General features: G+C 36.9%; 1 non-coding gene across 1 annotated transcript; it reads right to left on the bottom strand.

Annotated features, from left to right (window-relative positions):
* Positions 1 to 224: 224 nt before the first annotated feature.
* Positions 225 to 369, bottom strand: LOC132650223 (small nucleolar RNA SNORA48). The gene has a single exon (XR_009588606.1). It is a non-coding gene; the product is annotated as a small nucleolar RNA SNORA48 (small nucleolar RNA).
* Between the last annotated feature and the right edge of the window lie 13,955 nt (positions 370 to 14,324).

The raw sequence follows: 14,324 nt of genomic DNA, 5'->3' as shown, positions 1-14,324 counted from the left end.
TCCCTGCCACCAGAGCCAGTTCCACTGTGCTGCCTGGGTGAGGAACAGGGTCCCTTGGTGACATCCTCCATCCCTGCTGCATGTCATGGGGTCAACTGAATGTCTATGACCTGCTTGTGCCATGCACCGGAGAGCATGTCTGTAGGTGCCATGGCAATCTGCAGTTTTTTGTCTTCTTACTCCCATGCTGCACTGCCTGGATTTAATTTCATTTTATTTGATTTTTATGTGGCCTAGGCATAAATCAGCTTTGACCATCAAGCCAGACATCAGGCTACAATGAACAAAGGATTAGCATCTTCTCTGTCTCCAACTGATATAAGAACAATACCATCAACAAAGTGTCTCTTTGTCCATTGCCAGGTGACAGAGTTATATTAAAAACAAAACAAAAACATTTCTTACACTAGGATCCACAGAAATGTTCGTTTTAAGGCTTAAGAAACTCCTACTGCTAGACTGACATGGTTAAAATTTTTTAAATAAGAGCTCCACATTTTAATTGTGTACTTGGACCTTCAAAATATATACCTGTTTCTGTCATCTAACAAAATTTGATTTCGTGTTCCAGCTTTAGCTATAGATAATCCTGAATACTTTTTTTCTTGTTCAAGCCAAAAAAAAAAAAAAAAAGCTGTGTAAATTACTTGAAAAAGTGTTGTGTCTCAACATGATTTTTAATGAGGTTTGGGTGTTGGTAGTTATTTTCTGCATTTTTTAGTTTAGCTGCAGTGCTATGATATTTTCATAATTTCTGTGGTAAAAGTGAAAGTTTTAAATGTGGTATTGGGATTTTTGTTAGAAATTCTATGGCTTTTGTGGAGAGCATTGTTGACAATACATATATATATATTACAAATATACACTTTCATGAATTATATCTAATTTTAGGTAAATATAAAACTATATGATTCCTTGAAGCTTTATTAAACATTCTTGGTATTGTTTGTCCCTTTTCTCCATCTCTCTTTCCATGCTGATTTCCAACTGCTTCCTCATTTAGAGACCTCATTTTTCTGTTTCCTCCTTCATATCATTGTATCCTACTGTTCGCCTTTCTAGTTCCCTGAAATGGATCCTGATTTCTGAAGTTCTGAGGTTACTCCTGATTATATAGTTACACATGAAGATTTGGAGCTAGAAACCACAATTGAGAGAGAAAATATGTAGCATTTGTCTTTCTGGGTCTAGGTTATCTCATCAATATATAATCATTCTAGTTCCACCCCTTTACATGCAACTTTCATGATTGCATTTTTCTTTACAGTTAAATAGTATTCTGTTGTGTATGTGCACTACATTTTTACTGTCGATTCATCATTTGAAGAACATTTCGGTTGTTTAAAGTTCCTATCTATTGCCAACAGAGTGACATTGAACATAGCTAAGTAAGTGTCTCTAAAGGAGGAATGTTGAGTCTTTGGGGCATATTCCTAGAGTGTTATAGCTGAACCATGCTGTAGATTCATTTTTAGTTTTTGAAGAATTTTTCATACTGATTTTCAAAGTTATTCTACCAATTAGAAATCCTACCAACAGTGAATGAGGGTTCCTCACATTTTTACCAGAATTTATTTTAACTTGTTTTGGTGATCTTAGTCATTCTGAAACCAGTGAGTTGAAATATCAAAGTTGTTTTAATATGAATTTCCATAATCTATTAAGTTACGGAGTATTTTTATGGTAGTTCTTATTATATTTCTTTTTTTGTGAATGCTCTGTTCAAATCCTTAGAGCATCTTTAACTGGGATGCTTGTTTTCTTCACTCTTTATTATTTGATTTTCTTTATATGTGCTGTATGGAAATCTCTTTTAGTGGTCCACTCTGTTGGCTATTTTTTGACTTGGTTGGTTGTTGTAACTTTTAAGTTTGATGAGGTCCTACTTGTCCATTGTTGGCCATTCTTCTTAAGCAAATGAATTCCTATCAGAAAGTCCTTTCCTATACCTCTGTCTTGTAAGGTACTACATAGGTTTTCTTTCAGATGTTTCAGTGTTTTGGTTTCATATTGAGAACTTTGATTCATTTGGAGTTGATTTTTGGGGAAGGTGATAGATATGGGTCTAATTTCACTCTTCTACATGCAGAAATCCAGTTTTCTAGCACTATTTGTTAAAGATGCTGTCTTTTTCTCCAGTGTATGGTTTTGACCTATTTCTCAAATAACAAATAACAAATGGCTGCATTTAGTTTACTCATGTTTTGTTCATGTTTTATTCCACTGATCTACAAGCAATTTTTTATGCCATTGATCTACAAGTCTGTTTTTGTACCAGTACCATACTGTTTTTATTACTATGCCAGTCATGCATTTTTTGATATCTAGAAATGCCTTTAGCACTGATATTTTTTCTCAGGATTGTTTTGGCTATCTGGGCTCTTTCGTGATTTCACATGAATTTAAGGTTGTTTTTATTTCCTACTTCTGAGAAGAATGAGGTTAGGAGTTGATTGCATTGATTCTATAAATATTTTTTATATAATGGTCATTTAAAAATATTAATTTTACCAATCCATGAGCATGACATCTTTGTATCTTATAGTGTCTTTATCTTAGGGTTATTATTGCTGTGATAAAACACCATGACCAACAGCAACATAGGGAAGAAAGGGTTTATTTTGCTCACAGTTCCATATAAAAGTTAACAAAAGCAGAGAAGGCAGGAACTAACTCATTGCAGGATCCTGGAGTCAGGAGTTGATGCAGAGGCCATAGTGGACTGTTTCTTACTGGCTTGCTCCCCATAGCTTGCTCGGCTTGCATGCTTATAGAACCTAGGGCCATTAGCCAAGGAGTGGCACCACTCATAATGGGCTGACCCCTTCCTCATCAATCACTAATTTAAAAAAAATGTCCTACAGACTTGCTTACTGCCTAATTTTATAAAGACATTTTTTAAATTGAGGTTTTCTCCTCTCAGATGACTTTAGCTCATGTCTAACTGACATAAAACTAGTCAGCACTGTCTTCTTCTATATCTTTCTTTTTTCTTTTTATTAATTATAGTTTATTCACTTTGTATCTCCCCTGTATCTCCCTCCCTCTTCCCCTCCCAATCCCACCATCCTTCCCCCTTCTCCACCCATGCCCCTCTCCCAGTCCACTGATGGGGGAGGTCTTCCTCCTCTCCTCTCTCATCCTAGACTATCAGGTTTCATCAGGACTGGCTGCATTGTCTTCCTCTGTAGCCTGGTAAGGCTGCTCCCCCTTCAGGGGAAGGTGATCAAAGAGCAGGCCAATCACCTGCACAGATGTAGCCCATGGCAGTTCAGTGTCCAAGTGGGTTTCATAGTATGGGAACAGGAACTGTCTGTGACATGAACTGATTGGCCTCTATATCTTTCTTTGGGGGAGGGGTTATGCTGATAATTTATCTTCTTTGAGGCTTCTGAATGGGAGTGTGTCCAAGATCTCTTTCTCTATATGTTTGTTGCTGGTTTATAAAAACTACCTTACATTACTTAAAAGCAACCTACATTGCTGAAATTTTTTATTGTTTCTAGATATTTTGTAGTGGAAATGGGGAAGGGTTCTGTGTATATTGCCTGATAATAGGGGTACTTTGATTTCTTCTTTTCCTATTTGTATCCCTTTAGTCTCTTCCTCTTGCCTAACATGTTGGTTCAACTAGTGTTTCAAGAATTATTGTTAGGAACACAAGTGAAATCATTTTGTGTAAATTTAAAAATACTTTCATGTGACTTGGAATTATGTAATGCTTATAAAATAGAAGACTGTCACCAGGCAGCTCTTAAAAGTGGTAGGTCTCAGGAACAAACTCTGATGGACTACCCATAGGCAGGCTACTGGGTAGCTGATATAAGATCCAAGACCAAGACAGGTTTTATATGCTAATAAATTATATCAAGGGGCCTTGATATGCTAGTGAACTAGCCCCAAGCTGTGCGCCATGATAACACAAAACCATTGTTCAATGAAATGATAAAAAAATTGGAACTTTGGAGATGGTCTCTAGGATCACACTGCCTTGATTCCAAAACATGGCTTCTTTAGCCTTCACTTTTATTCCCATCAGGGAGAGGACTTGAGACTGACCACTGTGTGTGGTTCTGGCTTCAGTGTCTGTTGAACTTTTGGCACAATTTCTGGCTCACACATATCCAGTGTCAATATTCAGCACTGCCCAAACCTAGTAAAGACTTTCTGGACCCTCTTTAGTGATATCCTTTCAGTTTGCCAAAGCTGAAGGATTTCACAGAAGACATGGTTTGGGCCTGCAAACTTCCAAAGTAGAGACGATTTTCTGATAGAACCCTATACCAGCTCAGTCAACTCTTTTCCACTTGCTGAGATATTTGTTTAACTTTTATATTAGTATGATATTATAAAAATGTGTGAATAAACTGAGAATATTTGAAAGACAAATGTTGTATGGAAATTCTAATTGCTGAGTGACTCATAACCCACAGGAGTGCTGTCTACAACTATATTGACAAAGAATGAGGATAGGTGAGAATCATGTCTCATTCCTGATTTTAATGAGATTGATTTTTTTTTTCAATTTAAGACAATATAGTCTGTGAGTTTTTCATATATTAATCCTACATTCTCTAAATCATATTTTACTATGAATGTATGCTAGATTTTGTCAACAGCTTTTTCTTCATTTACTAAGATGAGCATGTGAGATTTTTTCTTTTTAATCCAATTTATATTATACGTTATGTTTATTGACTCATTTTAAACCATTTGTGTGTCTGCTGTAAGGCCAATTTGATCATCTGGGATGATCTTCTTGATATGTGCCTACTTTTGGTTTGTTAATATTTTATTATGTATTTTTATGTCAATGTTTATCAGAGATATTAGTCTGTAGTTGTTATTTTGTTGTCATTGTTGTATCTTTACTTTGTTCTTCATATAAGAATAACAATGATTTCATATAAGTAGTTTAGAAAAGTTCCTTCTGTTTCAAATTTTTGAAATAATTTAATAGATATTGGTTGAAGGTATTGTTTGAAAGTCTGGTAAAATTTTGTGAGTCCATCTAGACTTGGGATACATTCAGCCTGAGGGGATTTTATTATTGTTTAAATATCTTTTATTTGTTGTAGGTCTACCATGGAGAAAATATATCATCTTCAGCAAATGATGCTGGGAAATCTGCACTTTAACATGTAGAAAAACACAACTAGGTACTTACATCCCACATGGTACAAAACTCAATGCCAAATGGGTCAAGAACTTCGACTAGAATATCTGTCGTCCTAAAACTATGAGATGAAAAAGTAGAAAGCATGTTTAGACTTACAGGCACAAGTAAGGACTTCTTAATGGAACTCTAGTAACCAAGAAATAAGACCAAAAATTGTCAGAAAATATCTCATGAAACCAACAACCTAAACAGCAAATGGAGAAAACCTTTGCCAGCTATACACTCGACAAAGAATTAATATCTAGAATATAGTGTGAAATATCTCTTAAACTCTTAACAATTCACCCATATACCACTTGTCTATGTCCATCATTACTTTGTTTGTAGCAATATTCACAATTAAAAATGATACAGACAGTATGAGCATATTTTGATAATTCAAATTAAAGTGCTACTTCACTTGGTGTTCCCCAAGTTTGGTAATTTCTTTAGGAGAAAAGTGTGTTTTATAAAGAGTGCTTATGAAAATGAAATGAGTAGGTATTAAGATGTGTGTTTTTATCATGATCTGTCTATTTAATTCATAAGAAAACATTCTCCCAATGCTTAGGTGAATTCATCATTGATTCCTGCCCTTTAAAACTACATTTTCTGAAAATCCAACACCGTTTGGATACTAATGGACTATTCATTAAATTTTCTCTCCTCTTGGCACCTTTTTAGAATCCCATTTTCTTTTATAAATGACCTTTGTGTAACCTTCTTTTGATGTCATAGATAGCCAAATTCTAGACACAGGGCAAGTAATTGGTATAAATATTCACTGTGACTTGACAAACTTTATCTTCTTAGGTTTTTGACTCAGACAGGAAGAATGGGAAATGTGCTATGAGTTGCAGAATTATTTCCTCCAATAAGACAAACTAAAACTAAAAAGAATTGAGGGGATGGGGCCCAACTATATCCTCTATATTTCCCTGGTTTATGACTCAGACTGTTCATTAGACACCAAAGAATTAAGCTGTATTTTTTTCCACAATTTTAAAAAATGAAGTACCCACATTCCAATTATACTAACATACTCCAAACCTCTTTAATATAAAGTATGTGATGAAATGTAATATAATATTTATCTTACTGCAATAGACACAGGGGGAAGAGATGTGGGGTTGACAGAATATTATATTAAAAGACAGTTTTAAAGAGGCTGAGGGGGTGATTGTCAGTTTGTCAGCTGACTCCCTGGTGCCTGCACAGATGTTTTGTCATTACTAGATATAAATCCCAATACGATCCAGAAAAAATATGGTAAATTCTTTGTTCCTCTTCCTTCTTCTTTTTCTTCTTTTTGCAGCCACGCTCTTAGCCTTGACACAAACAAAAATTAGTACTTAACTAGAAACATTCACTGTAAAAGCAATTCAGTGATGACAAGGTTTGTGATGGGGATTAATATAGCTAGATATGTATGTCCTGTGGCCAAACTACAAGTAAAAAGTAAAGAATTTGTGTTTGCAAGAAAGCAATAGGGGTGCAAAAAATTAAGATTTAGAAAGAGGCCACAAGTAATGGCAATGAATTATCCTATTTAGATTTAGGTAATGTAGAACCTGCTAACTTGGAGAAAAAAATTACAGTGTCTTACTATTTTAAAGAAGATAATATATTTTTTCTGTTGACAGTGTCCTTTACAGAAGCTTTCCAGTTTCATGAGGTCCCATTTATTATTTATCTTAAATCACTGTGTGATTTAAGCTTTTTTATTTTTACTTTTTAAAATTTTAATTATATACATGTGTTTATTAGAGTTTATTTACTTTGTACACATGCTGCAGCCTCTTCCCTTATCACCTATCAGTCCCAAAAACCCTGCTTCTTTTCCCCTATGCCCTTTTCCTAGTCTCCTGTTAGGAGAGGAACTCCTCTCCTTCTATCTGACCCTAACTAATCAGGTCTCAACAAGGCTGGCTGCATCATTTTCCTCTGTGGCCTGACATGGCTGCAGCCCACAAAGGGAGGAGATCAAAGAGCAGGCCATTGAGTTAATGTCAGAGAGAGCCCTTGTACCCCTTACTGGGACATTGACTTGAAAAGTGAGAAGCCAATGGACTTCCTTTGAAGAGTGGGTCATGTCTGCTCCATGCATGGTGTTTGGTTGGAATATTGGTCTCTGCAGACACCCCTGGGTCCAGATATTTTGGCTCAGTTGTTCTCCTTCTGGAGTTCCTGTTTCATCCAGGTCTTTTTGATTTCCCTCTCCTCCCATAAGGATTCTGTCACTCTACCTCATTATCTCCTTCAATGCCCTGGTGGGTACAGTCTTTCAGAGGCCCTCTGTGGTAGGCTCTTGTCCTGTTTCCTGTTTTCGCCTTCCAATGTCCATCCCATTTTTCTTTCTGAGTGAGGATTGATCATCTTACCCATGGAACTCCTTGCTTAGCTTCTTTGGATATACAAATTTTTAGTATGTTTATCCAATATTACAGGTCTAGTATCCTCTTATAAGTGAGTATGCACAATGTGTGTCTTTCTGCTTCTGGGATACCTCAAACAGGATAATCTTTTCTAGTTCCCTACCATTTGCCTGCAAATTTCAGGATTTCCTTGTTTTCAATTGCTCAGTGGTATTCCATTGTTTAAATGTACCACAATTTCTGTATCCATTCCTTAGATGAGGGGGATTTGGGTGGTTTCCAGGTTCTGGCTATTATGAACAAAGCTGTTATGAATATGGCTGAACAAATATCCTTGTTGTGTACTTGAGCATAATTTGGATATATGCCTAGCAGTGTTATAGCTAGATCTTGAGGAAGCACTATTGCAAATTGTCTGAGAAAGCACCAGATTGATTTCCAAAGTGTTTTTACAAGTTCAAATTCCCACCAACAATAGAGGAGGTTTCCCATTTCTCCACACATCCTCTCCAGCATGTATCATCATTTGAGTTTTTGATATTAGCCATTCTGATGCATTTAAGGTGAAATCTCAGGCTTGTTTTTATTTGCATCTCCCTGATGACAAAATATTTTGAGCATTTCTTTAAGTGTTTCTCTGCCATTCTATATTCCTCTCCAGAGAATTCTCTGTTTACCTCTGTACCCCATTTTGTAATTGGATTACTAGATTTGTTGTTTTTTAACTTCTTGAGTTATTTTATGTTCTGGATATTAGGTGTCTGTCAGATATAGGGTTGATGAACATCCTTTTCTAATCTGTAAGCTGTAGTTTTGTTCTGTCAGCAGTGTCCTTCGCTTTACAGAAGCTTTTTTGTTTCATGAGGTCCCATTTATTGATTGTTGATCTTAGAGCCTGTGTTGTTGGTGTTCTATTCAGGAAGTTGTCTCCTGTACCAATGAGGCTCTTTTCCACCTTTTCTTTTAACAGATTGTGTGTGTCTGGGTTTATGTTGAGGTCTTTGATCCACTTGGACATTAATTTTATGCAGGATGATAATTACGGATCTACTTGCATTTTTCTGCAGTTAGACATCCAGTTACATCAGAACCATTTGTTAAAGATGCTGTCTTTTTTTCACTGTATGGTTTTGGCCTTTTTGTCAAAAAAATCAAGGATCCATAGGTGTGTGGGTTTATTTCTGGGTCTTCTATTCTGTTCCATTCATCCACCATTCTGTTTCTGTGCCAGTACCATGCAGTTTTTATTACTATTGCTCTGTAGTACAGCTTGATATCAGGGATGGATATAGCTGCAGACAATCTGTTGTTGTACAGGATTGTTTTGGCAATTCTGGGTATTTTGTTTTTCCATATGAAGTTGAGAATTATACTTTCAATGTCTGTGCAGAACTGTGTTGGTATGTTGATGCGAAATGCATTTAATCTGTAGATTGATTTTGACAGGGTGGCTCTTTTTCACTATGCTAATCCTACTGATCCATGAGGAAGGGAGATCTTTCCACCTTCTGATATCTTCTTCCATTTCTTTATTCAGAGAATTAAAGTTTTTTTTTTTTTTTCAAAAAGGTCTTTTACTTGCTTGATTACAGTCACAACAAAGTACTTTATGTTATTAGTGACTATTGGGAAGGGTGTTTTTTTCCCTAATTTCTTTCTTGGCCCCTTTGTCTTTGGTATACAGGTGGGCTTCTCATTCTTTTGAGTAAATTTTTATCCAACCACTTCCCTGAAGGTGTTTATCAGCTGAAGGAGTTCTCTGGTTGAATTTTGGTGGTTGCTCATGTATACTATCATATCATCAGCAAATAATGAAACTTTAATTTCTTCTTTTCCGTTATGTATCTCCTTGATCTCCTTTAGTTATCTAATTACTATAGCTAGGACTTTAAGTACTATGTTGAAGAGATATGGAGACAGTGGGAAGCCTTGCCTGGTCCCTGATTTCAGTGGGATTGATTTAAGTTTTTCTCCTTTTAGTTTGATGTTGGCTACAGGCGTGCTGTATATTGTCTTTACTGTATTTAGATATGTGCCTTTTATCCTTGATCTCTCCAAGGCTTTAAACTTGAATGGGTGCTGGATTTTTGCCAAATGCTTTTTGGCATCTAAGGAAATGATCATGTGGTTTTTCTACTTCTCTTTGTTTATATGGTGGATTACATTGATGGATATCTCTATATTGAATCACCCCTACATGCCTGGGATGAAAGGTACTTGGTCATGGTGGATGATATCTTTTATGTGTTATTGGATTCAGTTTGCAAGGATTTTATTGAGTATTTTTGAATAATTGTCCATAAGAGAGATAGGTCTGAAATTCTCTCTCTCTTTTTTTTAAATTGGGTCTTTGTGTGGTTTAGGTATCAAGGTGACTGTGGCCTTATAGAATGAGTTTGGTAATTTACCTTCTGTTTCTATTTTGTGGAATAGTTTGAAGTGTATTGGTGTTAGCTCTTCTTAGAAGGTCTGGTAGAATTCTGTGCTGACATTATCTGGCCCTGGGCTCTTTTTGAAAGTAAGACTTTTGATGACTGCTTCTATTTCCTTGGAAGATATAGGACTATTCAATCTATTTACCTGATCTTGATTTAATTTTGTTAAATGTAAACTATCAAGAAAATTGACCATTTCATTTAGATTTTCAAACTTTTTGGCATATAGGCTTTGATAGTAATATCTAATGATTGGATTTCCTCAGTTTCTGTTGTTATGTCCCCTTTTTGTATCTGATTTTGCTGATTTGGATAGTTTCTCTCTAAGTTTCAGTTAGTTTGGCTAAGCATTTTTCTATCTTGTTGATTTATTCAAAGAACCAGCTCTTAGTTTCATTGATTCTTTGGATTGATTCCATTGATGTTGATAGATATAGTGACCAATGAATGTTAGTTACTTTTATTGTGGAGTTGGTGTTACTGTGATTCATTGCTTGTTTTCTTTTATTTTTTTTTTTTTGTTGTGAAGCTATCTGTATTCTATGTTTCCTTATGTGCAGTTCCTCCCCCCCCCCCATTGGATTGGAGTTTTCCTTCTAGTATTTTCTGTGGGGCTGGATAGCTGTGTAGATATTGCTTAAATTTAGTTTTGTCATGGAATGATTTGTTTTCTCCTTATGTGTTGATTGAAAACTTTGCTGGGTATAGGAGTCTTGGTTGGCATCTGTGGTTCCTTAAAGTCTGCATGACATCTTCCCAGGCCCTTCTGACTTTCATAGTTTCTGTTGAGAAGTACAGAACTTAGCTTGAAAAAATAAAAAAAGAACTTAGCCTGTTAAAGCGGACCACTGGGAGTCCAGTCAGAGCAACACAACTGAAGACCAGTACAGATACCTGGTGTGAAGTCCTGGGAAGCCCCTGCAGTGGTCCACACACATGGGTCGCCCGGCAGGCATGATGGACCTGTATGTCTTGTACAGCTGGCAGCCAGTCACTGAGGAACTAGGCAGCCAATACAATTACTGGCTGGGAGGCCCTGTGGGACCTTAAAACTGGTTGCAGACCTGAGTCCCAGAATGCTAATACCACAGACCTGAAATCTGGAAGTCTGCTCCAGGTGGCAGCTGTTGCTGGGAAACTAGGAGGCCCACTTCTGCTGCCTCAGTCCCCATGCAGGGAGTTCTGTGCTATGAGCAGCAGATACTGTGGGCCGGCTCCACTGAGGAGGAAGGAGGCCCCACAATGGGAAGTGCAAGGGAATCAAATGTTCACCACTATCAATCCCCAGAGAATTCTCTGGGTGACCTGGATCAAATGATCTCAGCTCATGCGTGGTTCCCTCTAGCCAAGGAATCCTCTGTGTCGAGTTTCAAATCTTCTGCTGCCCAGATATAGTATGCGCTGGTGGCTGCCCTCTTGGATCCCAGCAAGACAATTTTCTTGAATGATTTTCTTGAATGATTCTACTTACCAAAGCTTAATCAAGGTAAATAAATAGCCCTATATCCCCTAAGGAAATAGAAGCTGTAATCAAAAGTCTCCCACCAAAAAAAATGACCAGGGCCAGATTATGTCAACACAGAATTCTAACAGACCTTAAAGAAGACATAACGCCAATATTCTTCAAACTATTCCACAAAATAGAAACAGAAGGATCATTACCAAACTCATTCTATGAAGCCACAGTCGGCTTGATACCTAAACATCACAAAGACCCAACAAAGAAAAAGAATTTCAGGCCAATCTCTCTTATGAACATTGATGCCAAAATACTCAACAAAATACTCACAAAACAAATCCAAGAACACTCCAAAATATCATCCACTATGACCAAGTAGGCTTCATCCCCAAAATGCCGTTCAGTACACAGAAATCCATCAATATAATTCACTATATAAACAAACTGAAAGAAAAAAAAAAACATGATAATCTCCTTAGATGCTGAAAAAGCATTTGATACAATCTAACATTCATTTATTTTTAATGTCTTGGAAAGATCAGGGATACAAGCCTCTTATCTAAACATGATAAAGGCAATATACACAAACCTATATCCAACATCAAACTAAATGGAAGGAAACTTTAATCAATCCCACTGAACCTAGGGACAAGGCAAGCCTGCCCATGCTCTCCACATCTCTTCAACACAGTTCTTGAAGTCCTTGCAAGAGCAATAAGAAAATTAATAGAGATCAGTGAAGGAAGAAGTGAAAGTATCACTACTTGCAGATGATATGATAGTATATCTGAGTGACCCCCAAAATTCTACCAAGGAACTACTTCAGCTGATGAACATTTTCAGCCAAGTGTCTGGTTAATACATTAACTAACAAAAAAAATCATAAGCCCTCCTGTATACAAAAGACAAATGTTCTGAGAAAGAAATTAGGGAAAAACACCATTCACAATAGACACAAAGAACATAAAGTACCTTTGTACTTGTACTTGTACCTTTGTACTTGTTCCTAACCAAGCAAGTCAAAGACTTGTATGAAATAAACTTCTAGTCTCTGAAGAAAAAAAGAGAAGGAGATATTAGAAAATGGAAAGATCTCCCATGCTCTTGGCTTGGCAGGATTAGCATAGTAAAAATCGCCATCTTACCAAAAGCAATCTGCAGATTCAATGCAATTTCCATCAACAACATACTTCTTTATGGAACTCGAAAGAAAATTTTTTTTAATTCTTTATTAATTATACTTTATTCATTTTGGATCCCCTCTGTGGTTCCCTACCTCCTTTCATCCCAATGCCTCCCTTCCTCCACCTACTGCATGCATCCCCCTCCCCAAGTCCACTGATAGGCAAGGTCTTCTTTTACTTCCTTCTGATCCTAGTCAATTAGGTCTCATCAGGAGTGGCTGCAGTGTCTTCTTCTGTGTTCTGGCAAGGCTGCTTCCTCCTCAGGAGGAGGTAATTAAAGAGCAGGCCAATCAGTTCATGTCAGAGACAGTTCCTGTTCCTATCACAATGGAACCCACTTGGATACTGAACTGCCATGGGCTACATCTGTGCAGGGGTCTTAGGTTATCTCCATGCATAGTCCTTGGTTGGAGTGTCAGTCTCAGGAAAGACCCCTGTGCTCAGATTTTTTGGTTCTGTTGCTCTCCTTGTGGAGTTCCTGTCCTCTCCAGATCTTACTGTTTCCCACTTCTTTCCTAAGATTCTCTGCACTGTGCTCAAATGTTGCCCATATGTCTCAGCATCTGCATTGATACTCTGCAGGGCAGAGATTTTCAGAGGTCCTCTGTGTCAGGCTCCTGACTTGTTCCCTCTTTTCCCCTTCTTCTGATGTCCATCCTCTTTGCCTTTCTGGATAGGAACTGAGCATTTTAGCAAGAGTCCTCCCTCTTGATTAGTTTCTTTAGGTGTACAGATTTTAGTAGGTTTATCCTATATTATATGTCTGTATGAGTGAGTATATACCATGTGCGTCTTTCTGCTTTGGGGATAGCTCACTCAGGATGATCTTTTCCAGCTCTCACCTTTTACGTGCAAATTTCATGATTTCTTTGTTTTTAATTGCTGAGTAATATTCCATTGTGTTGATGTACCACAATTTCTCTATCCATTCCCCCACTCAGGGGCATCTGCACTGTTTCAAGCTTCTGGCTATTACAAATAAGGCTGCTACAAACATGGTTGAGCAAATGTCCTTATTGTGTACTTGAGCCTCTTTTGTCTTTTGGGTATATGCCTAGGAGTGGTATAGCTGGATCTTGAAGAAGCACTATTCCTAGTTGCCTGAGGAAGCGCCAGATTGCTTTCCAGAGTGGTTGTAAAAGGTTACAGTGCTGAAGATACCTGATAAAACAGGATCAGATGAATGAGGAGGAGGTCCCCCCCTATCAGTGGACTTGGAAAGGGGCAGGGTGGAGATGAGGGAGGGAGGGTGGGATTGGGAGGGAAAGAGGGAGAGGGATACAGCTGGGATATAGAGTTAATAAAATGTAACTGATAAGAAAAAATAAAATTAAAAAAAAGATGATTAGATAAATCATTAGGCCAAGATTCTGGTGGTTTTTATTTGTCATTTGTCGTTAAAGTTTTATTATTATTATTATTATTATTATTATTATTATTATTATTATTACTGTTTTCTTCATTTTTAAAATGTTGAAGTAAGTTGAAATTGCTGAATGTAAACACAGGAATTTATGTGCTGTGCCTATCTCATTCTTTAATTTTAGGTAATTATTTAATTCTAAAATTATAAAGAAAGAAAAGTAGAGAGCTTTAACACAAATGCAAGAGAAGTTGGGAAATATAGAGGAAGGAAGATACATGAATATTTGTAAGAAATAACTTTGTTTATAAAATAAATTTTATCCAAATTAAATGTTAAAAAAAGAATAA

The sequence above is a fragment of the Meriones unguiculatus genome, chromosome X, assembly GCF_030254825.1.
Source record: "Meriones unguiculatus strain TT.TT164.6M chromosome X, Bangor_MerUng_6.1, whole genome shotgun sequence".
NCBI classification, from domain to species: domain Eukaryota; kingdom Metazoa; phylum Chordata; class Mammalia; order Rodentia; family Muridae; genus Meriones; species Meriones unguiculatus.
The sequence above is the reverse complement of the archived record's forward strand: the minus strand, read 5'-3'. Positions and strand labels throughout refer to the sequence as shown.